This window comes from Cervus elaphus, chromosome 9, assembly GCF_910594005.1.
Source record: "Cervus elaphus chromosome 9, mCerEla1.1, whole genome shotgun sequence".
Lineage (NCBI taxonomy): Eukaryota > Metazoa > Chordata > Mammalia > Artiodactyla > Cervidae > Cervus > Cervus elaphus.
In genome coordinates, this window is record NC_057823.1 from 63,690,693 (window position 1) to 63,708,281 (window position 17,589).

The 17,589-nt window shown below is 41.5% G+C and overlaps 1 protein-coding gene and 1 long non-coding RNA gene across 2 annotated transcripts in view; both read right to left on the reverse strand.

Annotated features, from left to right (window-relative positions):
* The window catches only part of SLC36A2 (solute carrier family 36 member 2), a 57,563-nt gene extending 49,425 nt beyond the window's left edge, over positions 1–8,138 (reverse strand). Inside the window, exon 1 of the mRNA XM_043913341.1 lies at positions 8,017–8,138. The gene's annotated coding sequence lies outside the window, so the exon portion shown is untranslated. The remainder of the gene's footprint in view (positions 1–8,016) is intronic.
* Positions 8,139–12,825: 4,687 nt separating this feature from the next.
* The window catches only part of LOC122700442, a 32,872-nt gene continuing 28,108 nt past the window's right edge, over positions 12,826–17,589 (reverse strand). Inside the window, exon 3 of the long non-coding RNA XR_006342774.1 lies at positions 12,826–14,017. This is a non-coding gene — a long non-coding RNA (uncharacterized LOC122700442). The remainder of the gene's footprint in view (positions 14,018–17,589) is intronic.

A 17,589-nucleotide genomic window follows, 5' to 3' on the forward strand; every position in this document is an offset into this window, starting at 1 on the left:
ACTGTTGCCTCCTGACCTGCATACAGATTTCTCAAGAGGCAAGTCAGGTGGTCTGGTAATCTCATCTCTTGAAGAGCTTGCCACAATGTGTTGTGATCCACACAATCAGTCTTTGGCACAGTCAATAAAGCAGAAGTAGACGTTTTTCTGGAACTATCTTGCTTTTTCGATGATCCAATGGATGTTGACAATTTGATCTCTGGTTCCTCTGCCTTTTCTAAATCCAGCTGGAACATCTGGAAGTTCACGGTTACATACTGTTGAAGCCTGGCTTGGAGAACTTTGAGCATTACTTTGCTAGCGTGTGAGATGTGTGCAATTGTGCAGTAGTTTGAGCATTCTTTGGCATTGCCTTTCTTTGGGACTGGGGTGAAAACTGACCTTTTCCAGTCCTGTGGCTACTGCTGAGTTTTCCAAGTTTGCTGGCATATTGAGTGCAGCACTTTCACAGCATCATCTTTTAGAATTTGAAATAGCTCAACTGGAATTCCATCACCTCCACTAGCTTTGTTCGTAGTGATGCTTCCTAAGGCCCACTTGACATTGCATTCCAGGATGTCTGGGTATATATAGGTGAGTGATTACACCATTGTGGTTACCTGGGTCATGAAGATCTTTTTTGCATAGCTCTTCTCTGTACTCTTGCCACCTCTTTTTAATATCTTCTGCTTCTGTTAGGTCCATACCATTTCTATCATTTATCGAGCACATTTTTCCATGAAATGTTCCCTTGCTATCTCTAATTTTCTTAAAAAGATCTCTAGTCTTTCCCATTCTATTGTTTTGCTTTATTTTTTTGCATTGATCACTGAGGAAGACTTTCTTAACTCTCCTTGCTATTCTTTGGAACTCTGCATTCAAATGCATGTATCTTTCCTTTTCTCCTTTGCCTTTAATTTCTCTTCTTTTCATAGCTGCTTGTAAGGTCTCCTCAGAGAACCATTTTTCCTTTTTGCATTTCTTTTTCTTGGGGATGGTCTTGATCACTGCCTCCTGTACAATATCACAAACCTCTGTCTATAGTTCTTCAGGCACTCTGTCTGTCAGATATAATCCCTTGAATCTACTTGTCACTTCCACTGTATAATCATAAGGGATTTGATTTAGGTCATACCTGGATGGTCTAGTGGTTTCCCCTACTTTCTTCAATGTAAGACTGAATTTTCCAAGAAGGACTTCATGATCTGAGCTACAGTCAGCTCCTGGTCTTATTTTTACTGACTGTAAGAGCTTCTCCATCTTTGGCTGCAAATAATATACTCAATCTGACTTCTATATTGACCATCTGGTGATGTCCACGTGTAGTCTTCTCTTGTGTTGTTGGAAGAGGGTGTTTGCTATGACCAGTGTGTTCTCTTGGCAAACTCTATTAGCCTTTTCCTGCTTCATTTTGTACTCCAAGGTCAAATTTGCCTGTTACTCCAGGAATCTCTTGACTTTCTACTTTTGCATTCCAGTACCCTACGATGAAAAGGACATCTTTTTGGGTGTCAGTTCTAGAAGGTCTTGTAGGTCTTCATAGAACCGTTCAACTTCAGCTACTTCAGCATTACTGGTCAGGGCATAGACTTGCATTACTGTGATACTGAATAGTTTACCTTGGAAAGAAATGGAGATCATTCTGTCGTTTTTGAGACTGCACTCAAATACTGCATTTTGGACTCTTTGGTTGACTATGATGGCTACTCCATTTCATCTAAGGGATTCTTGCCCACAGTGACAGATATAATGGTCATCCGCATTAAACTCAGCCTCTACCACTATCTAGATGACTACTTCCCTGAACTTCATTTGCCTCATCTTAAAATCAGGATATACTTTGTATGTGCTAAAATGTAGGTGCTGGAAATGATGGTCATTGAAAGTCTACGATCATGAAGTGCTCACCACATGGAACTCATTTTTTAAGAGTAGAAAAATACATTGCTTCTTAGAGAACACAAGTCAGAGAAAAGATCAGTGACTGTTGTTGTAATGCTCAAAAAGCCTTTAATGGTATAGCATTGCCTACAGGAAAGAGTTCCAAACTTGAGTCTGAGATTCAAAGCCCATTGTGTTTCAAGTTTAATTTCCCACTCTCTCAACTCAAAATAGTCCCTCTCTGTTTCCACGCCATGTTCTCTACACTGCAACCAGACTCGTCAATTAGAGGCATTCCCTGAGAATGAGATACACTTTCACACCTTTCCCTCCATTTGAACCTGTCACACTCCTTTTTCTTGAAGAGATCTCTAGTCTTCCCCATTCTATTTCCTCTATTTCTTTGCACTGATCACTGAGAAAGGCTTTCTTATCTCTCCTTGCTATTTTTTGGAACTCTGCATTCAAATGCGTATATCTTTCCTTTTCTCCTTTGCCTTTTGCTTCTCTTCTTTTCACGGTATGGCCTCCTCAGACAACCATTTGGCCTTTTTGCATTTCTTTTTCTTGGGGATGGTCTTGATCACTGCCTCCTGTACAATGTCATGAACCTCCATCCATAGTTCATCAGGCACTCTGTCTATCAGATCTAATCCCTTGAATCTATTTGTCACTTCCACTGTATAATCATAAGGGATTTGATTTAGGTCATAACTGAATGGTATGGTGGTTTTCCCTACTTTCTTCAATTTAAGTCTGAATTTGGCAATAAGGAGTTCATGATCTGAACTCTGGTTGTCAGATCCTGGTCTTGTTTTGGCTGACTGTACAGAGCTTCTCTATCTTTGGATGCAAAGAATATACTCAATCCGATTTCGGAATTGACCATATGGTGATGTCCATGTGTAGAGTCTTCTCTTGTGCTGTTGGAAGAGGGTGTTTGTTATAACCAATGTGTTCTCTTGGCAAAACTCTATTAGCCTTTGCCCTGCTTCATTCTGTACTCCAAGGCTGCCGGGAGCCAACACACGAGACCCTACCCCTAACAAGGCCATAAGGGAGAAAATCTGACAGGCAAGGCGGATCAGGTTTTCAGGGGTTTTGAAAAAGTCAGCTCATGAGACCCTACCCCTAAAAAGGCTGTAAGAGAGAAAACTTGACGGGCAAGGCGGATCAGGTTTACAGGGGTTTTCGAAAAGGCCAGCTCACGAGATCCCACCCATGACAAGGTCACGAGGAGAAAGCCTGACAGGCAAGGCGGATCAGGTTTTCAGGGGTTTCGAAAAAGTCACCTCACGAGACCCTACCCCTAACAAGGCCATAAGGGAGAAAACTTGACGGGCAAGGCGGATCAGGTTTTCAGGGGTTTTCAAAAAGGCCAGCTCACGAGATCCCACCCATGACAAGGTCACGAGGAGAAAGCCTGACAGGCAAGGCAGATCAGGTTTTCAGGGATTTCGAAAAGCTGCCCCCAGCGCTCACCTTAAAGATGACATCTGTCTTTCTGTTGCCTGCTTCAGTGGACTACTCCCTAATTTCTCTGACACAGGCAGGAAGGCCTTCCCCAATCTCTTCCCAAATAAGAATCAATTTAGAACTTTAATCAATAAGTTTCCCAGGTGGTGGTATTTTATGAGATTATTCAGGGTGAAAGGAGTGTTTTAATTTAAACTCCTCTGCTGGTAGTTGGTTAGCCAAATGCATTTATGCCCTTGGTACTAATATGCATGATTGCTTATAACATCCTAATCATAAAATAGCATAAAGAACCTGATTATATAAAAGCCCTAATAGATATAGAGCCCTTTTAAGGGGTAAAGGAATCCTATTAGAAAACATAAGAAAAATTATTCTATAGGTGGTTATTGGGTTGTGATTTGCTTGCTGTGTTTTTGCCTTTAATGTGCTAAGGTTGTGTTATAAAAACCATTGTTAATATAGTTAAAGATCTAGAAAAATAAGAACTTAGCCCTAGTGTGGTAACAATGAGATGGTTGTTAATTGTTAGTCAGGAGTGCTAGGCAGAAGCTGCCTCACCAAAGTCGCAGAGTCAGTATGGGGTAAACTTCTTAGATAAACGCAACTGACAACTTTTGCAGAAAGATTAATTTTTGTATTAACAAGAATATAATTCTACTCTGTACTATTTCCCTATGACACTGTTACCTTTCAGTTAAGGTCACCATAAAAACAGAAAATAGGTTTACAATCACCTGACCTGCATAAAATGTTAATAGCCCCAAGGCCAGAAGATCATGTGATAAGAATTACTATAGAATTAGAAAGCAAAAAAATCCTGCTTTTCCTAAAAATCAAAATGATGTAATGCTAATCCTGTGTAATCATGAGTAAGCATCTTGTACCTCGAAAACGTTCTGTGAAAAGGTATAAAACCGGTTGTCAAAAAGTAAAACATAGACTTGGCCCTATCAAGGCTAGTCTCACGTGTCTTCTCTTTCTCTCGCCGACGTCGTTCATCCTGAGGGTACCCCCTGGATCCTGCCGAGGCTGGACCCCGGCACAAGACCAAATTTGCCTGTTACTCCATGTATTTCTTGACTTCCTACTTTTGCATTCCAGTACCCTATACTGAAAAGGACATCATTTTTGGGTGTCAGTTCTAGAAGGTCTTGTAGGTCTTCATAGAACCATTCAACTTCAGCTTCGTCAGCATTACTGGTTAGGGCATAGACTTGGAGTACTGTGATATTGAATGGTTTGCTTTGGAAATGAACAGAGATCATTCTGTCATTTTTGAGATCACATCCAAGTACTGCATTTCGGACTCTGTTGTTGACTATGATGGCTACTCCATTTCTTCTAAGGGATTTGTGCCCACAGTAGTAGATATAATGGTCATCTGAGTTAAATTCACCCATTCCAGTCTACTTTAGTTCACAGATTCCTAAAATGTCGATGTTCACTCTTGCCATCTCCTGTTTGACCACTTCCAATTTGCCTTGATTCACAGGCCTAACATTCCAGGTTCCCATGCAATATTGCTCTTTACAGCATTGGACTTTACATCCAACACCATTCACATTCACAACTGGGTGTTGTTTTTCCTTTGGTTCTATCTCTTCATTCTTTCTGGAATTATTTCTCCACTGATCTCCAGTAGCATACTGGGCACCTACCAATACGGGGAGTTCATCTTTCAGTGTCTGATCTTTCTGCCTTTTCATACTGTTCATGGGGTTCTCAAGGCAAGAATACTGCAGTGGTTTTCCATTTCCTTCCCTGGTGGACCACGTTTTGTCAGAACTCTCCACCATGACCCGTCCATCTTGGGTGACTCTAAATGGCATGACTCATAGTTTCATTGAGTTAGACAAGGCTGTGGTCCATGTGATCAGATTGGTTAGTTTTCTGTGATTATGGTTTTTGTGGTTTCCATTTGAATGCAAAGTTCCAAAGAATATCAAGGAGAGTTAAGAAAGTCTTCCTTAGTGATCAATGCAAAGAAATAAAGGAAAACAATAGAATGGGAAAGACTAGAGATCTTTTCAAGAAAATTAGAGATAGCAAGGGAACATTTCATGCAAAGATGGGCTAAATAAAGGACAGAAATGGTATGGACCTAACAGAAGCAGAAGATATTAAAAAGAGGTGGCAAGAATACACAGAAGAACTATGCAAAAAAGATCTTCATGACCCAGGTAACCACAATGGTGTAATCACTCACCTATATATACCCAGACATCCTGGAATGCAACGTCAAGTGGGCCTTAGGAAGCATCACTACGAACAAAGCTAGTGGAGGTGATGGAATTCCAGTTGAGCTATTTCAAATTCTAAAAGATGATGCTGTGAAAGTGCTGCACTCAATATGCCAGCAAACTTGGAAAACTCAGCAGTAGCCACAGGACTGGAAAAGGTCAGTTTTCACCCCAGTCCCAAAGAAAGGCAATGCCAAAGAATGCTCAAACTACTGCACAATTGCACACATCTCACACGCTAGCAAAGTAATGCTCAAAGTTCTCCAAGCCAGGCTTCAACAGTATGTAACCGTGAACTTCCAGATGTTCCAGCTGGATTTAGAAAAGGCAGAGGAACCAGAGATCAAATTGTCAACATCCATTGGATCATCGAAAAGGAAAGATAGTTCCATAAAAACATCTACTTCTGTTTTATTAACTATGCCAAAACCTTTGACTGTGTGGATCACAACAAACTGTGGCAAATTCTTCAAGAGATGGGAATACCAGACCACCGACTTGCCTCTTGAGAAATCTGTATGCATGTCAGGAAGCAACAGTTAGAACTGGACATGGAAGAACAGATTGGTTCCAAATAGGGGAAGGAGTACGTCGAGGCTGTACACTGTCACTCTGCTTATTTAACTTAAATGCAGAGTACATCATAATAAACACTGGGCTGGATGAAGCACAAGCTGGAATCAAGACTGCTGGGAGAAATATCAATAACCTCAGACATGCAGATGACACCACCCTTATGGTAGGAAGCGAAGAAGAACTGAAGAGCCTCTTGATGAAAGTGAAAGAGGACAGTGAAAAAGTTAGCTTAAAACTCAACATTCAGAAAACTAAGATCTTGGCATCTGATTCCATCACTTCATGGCAAATAGACAGGGGAACAATGGAAACGGTGACAGACTTTATTTTTGGGGGCTCCAAAATCACTGCAGATGGTGACTGCAGTCATAAAAATAAGAGACACTTACTCTGTGGAAGAAAAGTTATGACCAACCTAGACAGCATATTATAAAGCAGAGACATTACTTTGTCAACAAAGGTCCATCTAGTCAAAGCTATGGTTTTTCCAGTAGTCATGTATGGATGTGAGAGTTGGACTATAAAGAAAGCTGAGCACTGAAGAATTGATGCTCTTGAACTGTGGTGTTGGAGAAGACTCTTGAGAGTCCCTTGGACTACAAAAAGATCCAACTAGGCTATCCTAAAGGAAATCAGTCCTGAATATTCACTAGAAGGACTGATGCTGAAGCTGAAACTCCAATACTTTGGGCACCTGATGGGAAGAACTGACTCATTTGAAAAGACCCTGATGCTGGGAAAGATTGAAGGCGGGAGGAGAAGGAGACAACAGAGGCTGAGATGGTTGGATGGCATCACCAACTCAATGGACATGAGCTTGGGTAAACTCCTGGAGTTGATAATGGACAGGGAGGCCTGGCATGCTGCAGTCCATGGGGTCACAAAGGGTTGGACATGACTGAGTGACTGAACTGAACTGAACAATCCTGTTTATGGTTCAAGTCTCAGGGGCTTCGGTGATGCCTCTCTCTTTCCTGGTCAGAATTAATTCTCCTTGAGTTCCTTTTTGAGGACTTATCTAAGGACCAAATCAAGAGAATAGTATTTATTTAATGCTGTTCTTTCTTCTCTTTCTTATAAATGGTGAGTATGGATTACTGAGAAAATTAAGTCTCAGTGATCAGATTATATTTTTCTAAACATAGGTGGCTCAGCTGGTAATGAATCTGCTGCCTGCAATGTGTGTGACCTGGGTTCAATCCCTGGGTTGGGAAGATCCCCTGGAGAAGGGAACAGCTACCCACTCCAGTATTCTGGCCTGGAGAATTCAACAGACTATGTATAGTTCATGGGGTTGCAAAGGGTCAGACACGACTGAATGACTTTCACAAACGTTATTTATATATTAGATTAAGAATGTGAATTTCTGTTCTTTAGGGCCATACTTACAGTAGCCAAAAATCAATTAGGGGAGCTTCCCTGGTAGCTCAGATGTTAAAGAATCTGCCTGCAATGCAGGAGACCCCGATTTGATTCCTGGGTTGGGAAGATTCCCTGAAGAAGGGAAAGTCTACCCACTCCAGCATTGTGGCCTGGAGAATTCCATGGGGTAGTATTGTGTTGGATGAGACTGAGCGACTTTGCTTTCACACAAGAAAAAAAGATGTGTCTTGGTTTAGATTTTCTTTTTTTTTTTTTTAAGAAAGAGGGATGACATGTATGGGGTTGCATTTTCAGGGGTCCAGTTCTTTCCATGGTGCAGCTTGCTGGCATTTCTTCTCTATGCAGAAGAAATTCTCAGCCATGCCATTGCTAATCTCCTCTGTTGAGGGGAAGCCAGCCACACCCTGTACATCATCATTCTGTCTCTGGGGACTGAACTAACTCACTAGCAGTTGGGGAAGTTGAGGATGATGCTTACCTGGGTGGTGGCCCCAAACTTATGGTAGCTTGAGGCCCAGAGCCTTCTGTACACTCTAGTGATCACCAGCATCCCTCCATACAGGATGAGTGGATGAATGGCCTTGGCATGGTCCCATATTTTGTTTTCCAAAGGCAAAACCTGAGAATGGAAAGGCCATAATTACTCAGTGGTCCCCATTTATGTAGAGATCCCATTTACCCACTGTTTATCATTCTATATTCATTCATTTCAGCCAACAAAAAGCTCAGTACAGAAAAACAAACAAACAAAACAGAACAGGTTCCCTGGTGGCCTAGTGGTTAGGATTCCGGGCTTTCACTGCTATGGTCCAGGTTCAATCCCTGGTCAAGGAACTGAGATCCTGAAAGCCTCAAGGTAAAGCCAGAAAAAAAAAAAAAGAAAAAGCCATACTCCAATACATGACACCACTAGGTTCAAGAAACTATTGAACTATAACAGTAACAATTACTAAAAAGGCCTTAAGGGTCTTCTACTCCAGCCACAGTGAAGATTGCACTGGCACCAGGACTGAAGAAACCTTTTTCCTTATTTGTGGTATGAGTTAGTTGTCTAGAAAACTCTCTATCTGTTCATCCTTTATTCCAGCTGAGTATCCTTCCATGCTCAGTGAAGGCTCTACTTCTGAGCAGTTCTGTGGCCTGTGGATTATGATAATGATGATAGCTGTTAGAGAAAATCATTGTTCAAGTGTACTAATCTAAGTTGGTGTCTTTGTAGGAGTTGTGCTTCTAGGCTCAGACCACCTGAGTGAGCACCATCCCTAATTTTAGGTCTGGAAAGTGACCTAGAAGCACAGATTTGCAGTCCAAAGTATTATTTTGGATTCCTTTTCCGTGGCGAGAGAGGGGAGAGGCTCTTATATACCAGAATATGCTGTGGATCTTGTCCAAAGGATGAAAAAGGAATGCAGATTGCACTGGCACCAGGACTGAAGAAATCTTTTTCCTTATTTGTGGTATGAGTTAGTTGTCTAGAAAACTCTCTATGTGTTCATCCTTTATTCCAGCTCCAGCTCTCTGAGACCTATAATTTTGTGTCTCAGAGTAGGAATGTGGGAGCATCAGCTCTGAATAGTGGTTCAGGCAGCCTTGCTCATGTGTGTGTGTGTGTGTGTGTGTGTGTGTGTGGAGAGAGAGAGAGAGGAAGGAGTGGGGGAGCTGGTGGTGAGGAGATCCAGAGACAGTCCTGTCAAAGGAGAACTTAAAAGGAAATTGAAGATAAAAGAAGGAGACCAGAAGGAGAAGTTGAGAAGGAAACTTTTGTCTGAGAGCTGGGAGACAGGAGCTTAAGCGTTGGCTTTAGAATTTAACAGCCCTTTGCTCTCTGACAAGCTACATGGCTTCTAGCCTTTGTTTTCATTATCTGTGAGTGGATGTGAGCATATACATTTAGTGCTTATTTTTTTCCAATAATTTTTCTCTTGCTGGATTAGCTCTAGCACTCAAATGTGTCAATTAAGAACATACCAAAGTGAACAGATTTTTAATATGATGTTTAATAGGTTGTTTAAATAGGCTGACTTGTTGGTAGGAATTGTCACAGAAGTCTTTATTTCTCCAATTTTATAGATGGATAAAATGAGGCCTACTGAAAAGAGAAGATTTAATGTTCCACATCTTTCTGTCAGATATTTTCCTCTGGCATATTACAGGATGAGGGAGCTGGGTGGCCAGAGATGCTTAGCCTTCTCATCTGATGCTTTCATTTTACAGATGGGGAGCATGAGGCTCAGAGAGACTGTCAATGATCATATTAATAAGGTTTCTCATCTAATACTCATAATGTGAGCAGCTAACATTTCTTAGGTATGTATGACGGGCCAGGCAATGTACAAAGTGCTGTAAATAAACTGTTTAGTTCTTACCACAACCCTACCAAGTAGAGATGATTATCTTTATTTTAAAGAAAATCGAGACTCAGGGCCTCTCTTGCTTTAGTTTCTCCATCCATAAGACAAGGAAACTGAACTGAAACAGCATGTCTGGAAGTTAAGTCATTTTATCACGTGTGTTATACTTTTATTATTTTTCTCATCAATGCAATAATTTAAAACTAAATTTCAAAAAGAAGTATTATAATGCAATTCTAAGCCACCATGGATTGAACATATTAACACAAATATATTATTATGAAAGTAAATAGGGTCTTCCCTGATGGTCCAGTGGTTAAGAATCTCCCTTGCAATTCAGAGGACACTGGTTTGATCCCTGATCCAGGAAGATCCCACATGCCACGGGGCAACTAAGCCCGTGGGCCACAATTGCCAAGACTAAGTGGCAAAGCTACTGAAGCCTGCACACCTAGAGCCCAAGCTCTAAAACAAGAGAAGCCGCTGCAATAAGAAGCCTGCACACCGCAACTAGAGAGTAGCTCCTGCTCGCCACGACTACAGAAAGCCCATGTGAAGCAACAAAGACCCAGCGCAGCCATAAATAAATAAATATATATATATAAAATAAACTAAACAAACATTACCCATCTCCCCACTAAGTTCATCACACACATGCGTCAGAGACACCCTGAAAAACCACTGAATTAAAGAGCTTTCAGGTGCGGTCCTATCTCTGACTCTCTGTGAACACAGACTCCTGGAGGCTGGTGGGGCCTGACATTGAAGAACAACGAGACATCAGCCATGAAAAGGAACAAGTTGACTTCCAGGTCAATTCCACTGTAAGCAAAATGACTTCCAGGTAATTTACAATAAATGGCACTCCAGAAGCCTCCAACGGTTCTTTATTCTTTCTGGCTAAGGGGATATACTTTTGCAGCCAGGCAAGTGGTAAGTGGATGACCTTCTCCTGGGGGGTTTCCATCACGGCTCAGGTGGGGTAGAGGGGGTCCCCAGGAGATAAAGGCTATCTGAAGCATTCCCACACAGCTTTCTTTCCCTACCTTGCTTTTAGATCTTGAGAAGAAGAAGCAATGGCAGCTATTCCAACTCAACCTTGTGGCACTCAATAGGCTTTGGGTCCAGCAGCAATATTGGGGGTATGGAATCCATAACATGCAGTTATAAAGTACTTTGGAGTGTTGGGACTCAGAGTACTGTCGGAGGACCAGCAGTGTTGGCCTCACTTGGAGGCTTGTTAGGAAAGCAGAATCTTAGGTGGCACCCAGACTGCTGAACCAGAACCTGACTTGTAACAAGGCCCCCAAGTGATTTGTGTGCACATGGGAGTTTGCTCCGAGTTGCTGCTGGTCTGAAAACCACACTCTGCATAGCAAGGCTTCACCCCCATACTTGGCTGATGATTCAAATCAACTGGGGAACTCTAAACTCCCTATATTCTTGGATTCCAAATTCCAAAGATTGAGATCTAGTACAACTAGGGAAGGTTCCTGGGAGTCTATTATTAGACAAGGTCTCAAAGTGATTCTGAAGCTTAGCTAAGTTTGGAGGAAGTAACAGCTTACATTTAGGGAGAACTATGTACCAGGCAGGGGCACAAGCTCTTTACATATATTAATCCATTTGGTCCTCACAATAGGCTTAGGAGATAGTTGGTAGTATTAGTTCCACTTTGCAGATGGGAAAACTGAGGTATAGTAAAGTAAGGTAATTTACCAAATTTTGAAGTGATGGAGATATAAATAGAATCAGATAACTTGGCTCTAGAGCATGGTTTCTCAGCTTGAGCACTCTTGACATCTGAGGCTGTCCTGTGCATCATAGGATGTTTAACTGCATCCCTGGCTTCTATCCAGTAGTTGTACCCCCTCCTACTTGTGACAACCACAATAAATCCACACATTGCCAAATGACTCCTGGGGGCAAACTCACTCCTGACTGAGGACACTGCTCTAGAGCTCGTACTTGTATTCACTGGACTCACTCCACCGCCTCTCCAAGAACCACTGGTTTCTCACCAGGAGTTTCTCACAACAGCCTAGAAAAAGAGAAATTATTAGCCCCATTCTAAAAGCCTGACTTATCCAGGGCAACATAGCTTGTGAGCTGCAAAGCTAGGACTCATATCCACATACAGATCCAGGCATGGTGGATACACTGGTTAAGTTTTTGTGACTTTAATGAGCAAAACTGAAGGCTAGGGATGGAATCTGTCCACTTTTTATTCCTGTTTTTTCTTTCTTCAAAACTTGTCATGGATGTCTACAGGCTTAACTGCTCAGAAACCCTCCCCTCTTACCTGAAGTGACCCGACCCCACTTCTGAATTAGCTGTGGTTTCTACCAGCACTTTCCTAACTACAGCTGATTTGTTCAGGGGTGGTACCTGACCCAAGCTGAACCTTAAATCAATTCTTTCCCTGGATTACTGGAACCAGACGGATCATCAAATTAGCCTCCTTCTGGTGCCTAAAATGGTAAAAGCTGAAACTCAAGAGCTGTGAACAAAGCTTGTTCACATCAAAAGTAAGGAATGAAGCCAATACTCAGAGCTAAACAGCAGGGGCGCTGGAAGCCCTAATGTGACTTGACTCCTGGGTCTGCTCCCACGCCTGACTGCCTTAGGATACTTCTTGGAGCCTGACTGTTCCATGAAAGTTCCCCAGACCTTTCTCATACAGTCTCCTTTTGTTCCCCAGTACTTTAGGTTGAGTTGAATGAGAGTCCTTATTACAGTTTTTTTCCTAAAACCAAAATAACTACTTGTTGGGGGTGGGGGGGAAAGCCCTTCTTAATATCAGTAATCTCCTAAAATTTTGATCCGTGCAAGCATGCCTGATAATCTAGTTCTTGTTATTTTGAATTGGAAAGATTATGTCACATGACACACCAACTCTAAACACACAGCCAATTTTTGTTGTTGTTGTTGTTTTTGTATTTTATTTATTTATTGAAGTTGTATTTTGAATAAGTAAAATAATTCTGGGGAATTTGAATCAACACAGTAGATGGAAGGGTGATAACTATGGGCCCAGTCCCCATATTGTACAGAGAATGACCTTTGCTGATGAGTACCATGCAAATTTGTTTCCTATGCAAAGATGGTTAGATATGATTTCAGAATAAATCTCATTGCAGGAGTGAAAACTTTATTATCAACTGAAAAACATCCCAGACCTGTATCTCAGGAAAATAAAATATAACTTTAATGCCCTTGTCACCTAATTTTTAAAGAAATTTGCAGATCTCATTTAAACATATCATTACCCTGTTTAACACTTGAATTGCCTTTTTAAATTTACTTTGAAAATGTTTTTTAGAAAATATTTTTTTTTAATTAGCCAGGTGTTAGTTGCAAATTTTGAAACATACCTAAGATAATAACATTGCTGCTGCTGCTGCTAAGTTGCTTCAGTCCTGTTCAACTCGGTGCGACCCCATAGCATGTCTATATGTAAGTAATTAACTGATGTTAGGTTATAAATGCTTGCAATGTGATACTGAACACAAATTAACCTGCTTGTTACAAAAAGTTGCTTGTCTACCATAACATCTTCCATATCCTCTTTGCTGACATTTGTTCTGAGTTCTAAGTTGTCTGTGTGGGATTCTAACATTTGGCTGTGTCTGGAATGTAAGACAATGTAAGAAAAACCTCAAGATGTTTCTTGCAGATTGTTTTGTTAAACCTGCTGTAGTGTTCTGGGGATATAACTATAAAAGCTTCCTAAACAAACACTGTACAGAAAAATTATAGTGGGATAGATACATTTATTCTATGAAGTTTGGGCATTAAAAAATAGAGAACTGTTCTATTAGGAACACAGTGGAAGAAATTTTCTGTATGGCAATCCTGTACATATGTCAATACAGATATATATAAAAAACATATGAGAGTGTTAGTTGCTCAGTCATGTCAGGTGATGGCCTGGGGTGAGGAGCTTGCCTGCTGGAAGATGAGGAGGACCTTGGCTAGCACTGAGCATTGTCAACACGGCTCAGAAGTACAAGATGAATACAGCAGCACCAGGAAGGGAAGTGCCCACACTGCGTAGATGCTGAGGACTCACATCCAGAGGTGTCTTGATCCATCTGTCCTGGCAGTCCCATTGGCTGTTTCAGTCACCTATAGATAAGAAAGGATGACGTGAACATCAGCTTCTACCCATCAGTCCCCGACCCCATGCCCTCCAGCCTGTTCTGCCAATCATCAGCCCTCACAAGCATCAGGCCACTAGAGGTTCCTCTGCACAATATTTCCCTTCTCTCCTAACCTTCTCTGAGTTATTGACTGTTCAGTTTCATTAGATCAGGCCCCGTAAACTAGATCAGAGCACCTAGCCCGTTTCCTCAATAGAGTTTATTATGGATTATAATTGTATGCTGGCATGATTATGGCTAATGTTCATCTTTCCGATTGGAATATAAATTTCCCGAGGGTAAGGACTTTATACAGTTTGTTCACTATTGTATTGCCAACACAGTGACCAGCACATGGTTGATAATCAATATGTATTTGTTGAATGAACTCATTTACTGAAAGAGTTAACTTGGTAAATCATGTACAATGAATCAATGATTTATTACTGAGCAAGAAAAAAGTAAATGGCAGATTAATATCATAGTTTGAAAATGATTATTAGGTGTGAATATTCAAATATTCATGAAAAAAACCTGAAAAACTATTCACATAACTTTTACTGGTATGTTTTTGTAGGAGGAGAGATTTATGGGGACTTGTAATTTGGTAATTTTTATATTACTGATTGATTTTAAGAAATAACTACATTATTTTTCTGTTCTAAAAAGAAAAAATTAACCATAAAGATTTTTAAAATGAAGATAAACAATATATCTGTGTAGAGAAGAGACTTGTGACTGCCAAGAAGGCAGGGGGTCAGGGGAGGAAAGGACTAGATGTTTGGGCTTAGCAGATGAAAACTATTATCTATTGGATAGATAAACAACAAAGTCCTACTGTATAACACAGGGAACTATATTCAATATCCTGTGATAAACCATAATTGAAAAGAATATATATATATACATCTATAGATTCATTTGAGAGAGGTAACTGCTGTTAATATTTTAGAGTACACATTATATACATTTATGCATATGTGCTGTTTGGTTGATGAGTCACGTTCAACTCTTTTGCAACCTTATGGACTGTAGCTCGCCAGGCTCCTCTGTCCATGAGATTTCCCAGGCACATATGTATATACACACATGCAAACATATATATCTATAAAAGTGAGACCTAAATGTACTTGGTGCTTTGTAGCCTGCCTTTTTATGGCCTACGCTGCTTGAGTTTCTTTCAGCACAAGGATTTGAAGACCTATTTGCTGAAAATACACACCTAATAAATATTTGTCGAGCAGCTATTTTAATAGTTCAAGAGGAACTTTTCTAGTCTCAGTGAGTTCATAGGCTACTTAAAGAGAAGAAATATAGACACGTCTATATTCAGGAGAAACTATACATGAAAGAAAATAGGGCTGAATTATCAACAGCTATTCACCAACAACTTGGACAATCAAGAAGAAATGAACAGGGAATTCCCTGGCTGTTCAGAGGTTAGGACTGTGCACTTCCACTGCTGGAGGTGTGGGTCCGATCCATGGTTGGGAAACTAAGATCCTGGATATTGTGTGGCATGGCCAACCAACCAAACAAAAATCTCACCTATGTAAATCAGCTATAATGGTCAGTCTCTCAGTCATGTCCAACTCTTTGCAACCTCATGAACTGTATAGCCCACCAGGCTCTGTCCATGGAACTCTCCAGGCAAAAATACTGGAGTGGGTAGCCATTCCCTTCTCCAGGGGATCTTCCCCACCCAGGGATTGAACCCAGGTCTCCTGCACTGCATGCAACAGTTTTTTTTTTTTTTTTTAACCTGGGAGCACTAGAGAACCCAGATGTTTTAGAATATAGCACACATACAAAAGACAAGCTGTATGATAGGTGGGGGTCAGGTGAGCTGGATGGTAGGTGGAGACCACATTATCCAGGGTCCTATGAACCAGATTAGAATATATCCTGTTCAACAGGGAGAACTTGAAGATTCTAAAGTAGTACTGGTTTGAGATAAGGACTGAATTTTTTAGGCTTTCAAAAGCAAAGGCTCATAGTTTAGGCTTTCACTAACTTGAAATTTATTCAAATTGGTTGATTGGGAAAGAATTGCTCAAAGCTCATGGTGGGCTTCCCTGGTGGCTCAGATGGCAAAGAATTTGCCTGCCAATGCAGGAGACCCAGGTTTGATCCCTGGGTCAGGAAGATCCCCTGGAGAAGGGAATGGCAACCCACTCCAGTACTCTTGCCTGGAGAATTCCAAGGACAAAGGATCCTGGAGGGTTACAGTCCATGGGGTCACAAAGAGTCGGACATGACTGAGTGACTAACACTTTCACTTTCATGGTGGGATAACTTCTGCTACCTTGCATTTTTTTTTTTTTAAATTTTTTCCCCATCCCGATCCCCGCTCCCACCTCCCTCTCTACCCGATCCTTCTGGGTCTTCCCAGTGCACCAGTCCCGAGCACTTGTCTCATGCATCCAACCTGGACTGGTGATCTGTTTCACCATAGATAATATACATGTTTCGATGCTGTTCTCTCGAAACATCCCACCCTTGCCTTCTCCCACAGGGCTTTGCCTATCTGTTTACAGAGATCTAGCACAAAGGTAAGGAACATAGAGAAGAATCCCAGCTGGTCCACAAACAGGAGGAAAAAATGATTGTACCTGAGTGTTGGGAGGAGAAGCTTATTTGCTATGAAAACAGGGACTATGGGCCCACCCACTGTGCTGGAGTTATTAACTTCTGCCTCACCTGTCTTGCCTGGGTCCCCCTGCTACTCACAGCCACAGGTAGGAAGCCCTGGGGAAGCCTCAGACCTCCTGCTGCTCAGGGAGAGGCAGGAATGCCCTGGCAAGTTCTTTTCACCTGTGTTCAGGTATGTTCCCAGGTAGAGCCTCTGTGTCCAGGTAGTTATGGAGCCAAGGCCCTGCCTTGGCCTCCCTATCCCATCTCTGTTGCCCAATCTCACCTGCTTGGAGAAGGCAGGCTCTGACCCCTGTAAATTCTGATTTGACTTGGACACTGAAATCCCTGCTTGGTCTTGGTCATCCCTTCCCCCACAGAATGACTCTTTCTTCTCTTGGCCCTCCCATCAATGATCCATGCAGCAGTTGAGTGATCTTTTAAAATTTATTGATTATATTATGACCTTTCTCTGCTTACAACCCTTATGGGGCCTTCCTCTACTCCTAGAATAACATTCTAGCACATGACTGGTTCCTGCCTACCTTTCCCTTCTCTCTTTCTGTATCTCTTACCCCTCACTTAGCATGCTTCACCAGCTTCTGGAGGACTCTGAGCCCACTTCACTCCATGGCCTTTGATTGATACTATTCCCACACCTCTTCCATCGTATGACTCTTGTTCTTCAGATCTTGACTTAAACTTCATGTCCTTAGACAGGTTTTCCCCACCCTCCCTGTAACTCTTATCTTAGTTCAGAATTATACATTTACTTATTTTCTTATTTACTCTGTCTCTACTGCTAGGTCATGAAACTCCATCAAGGTAGGGATCATGCCTACTTCATTTAACCTTATCACTCTAACACCTAGAAAGCCTGGTCTATAGTCAATACTCAGTTGACACTTGTTCAGCAAGTGGATGGAT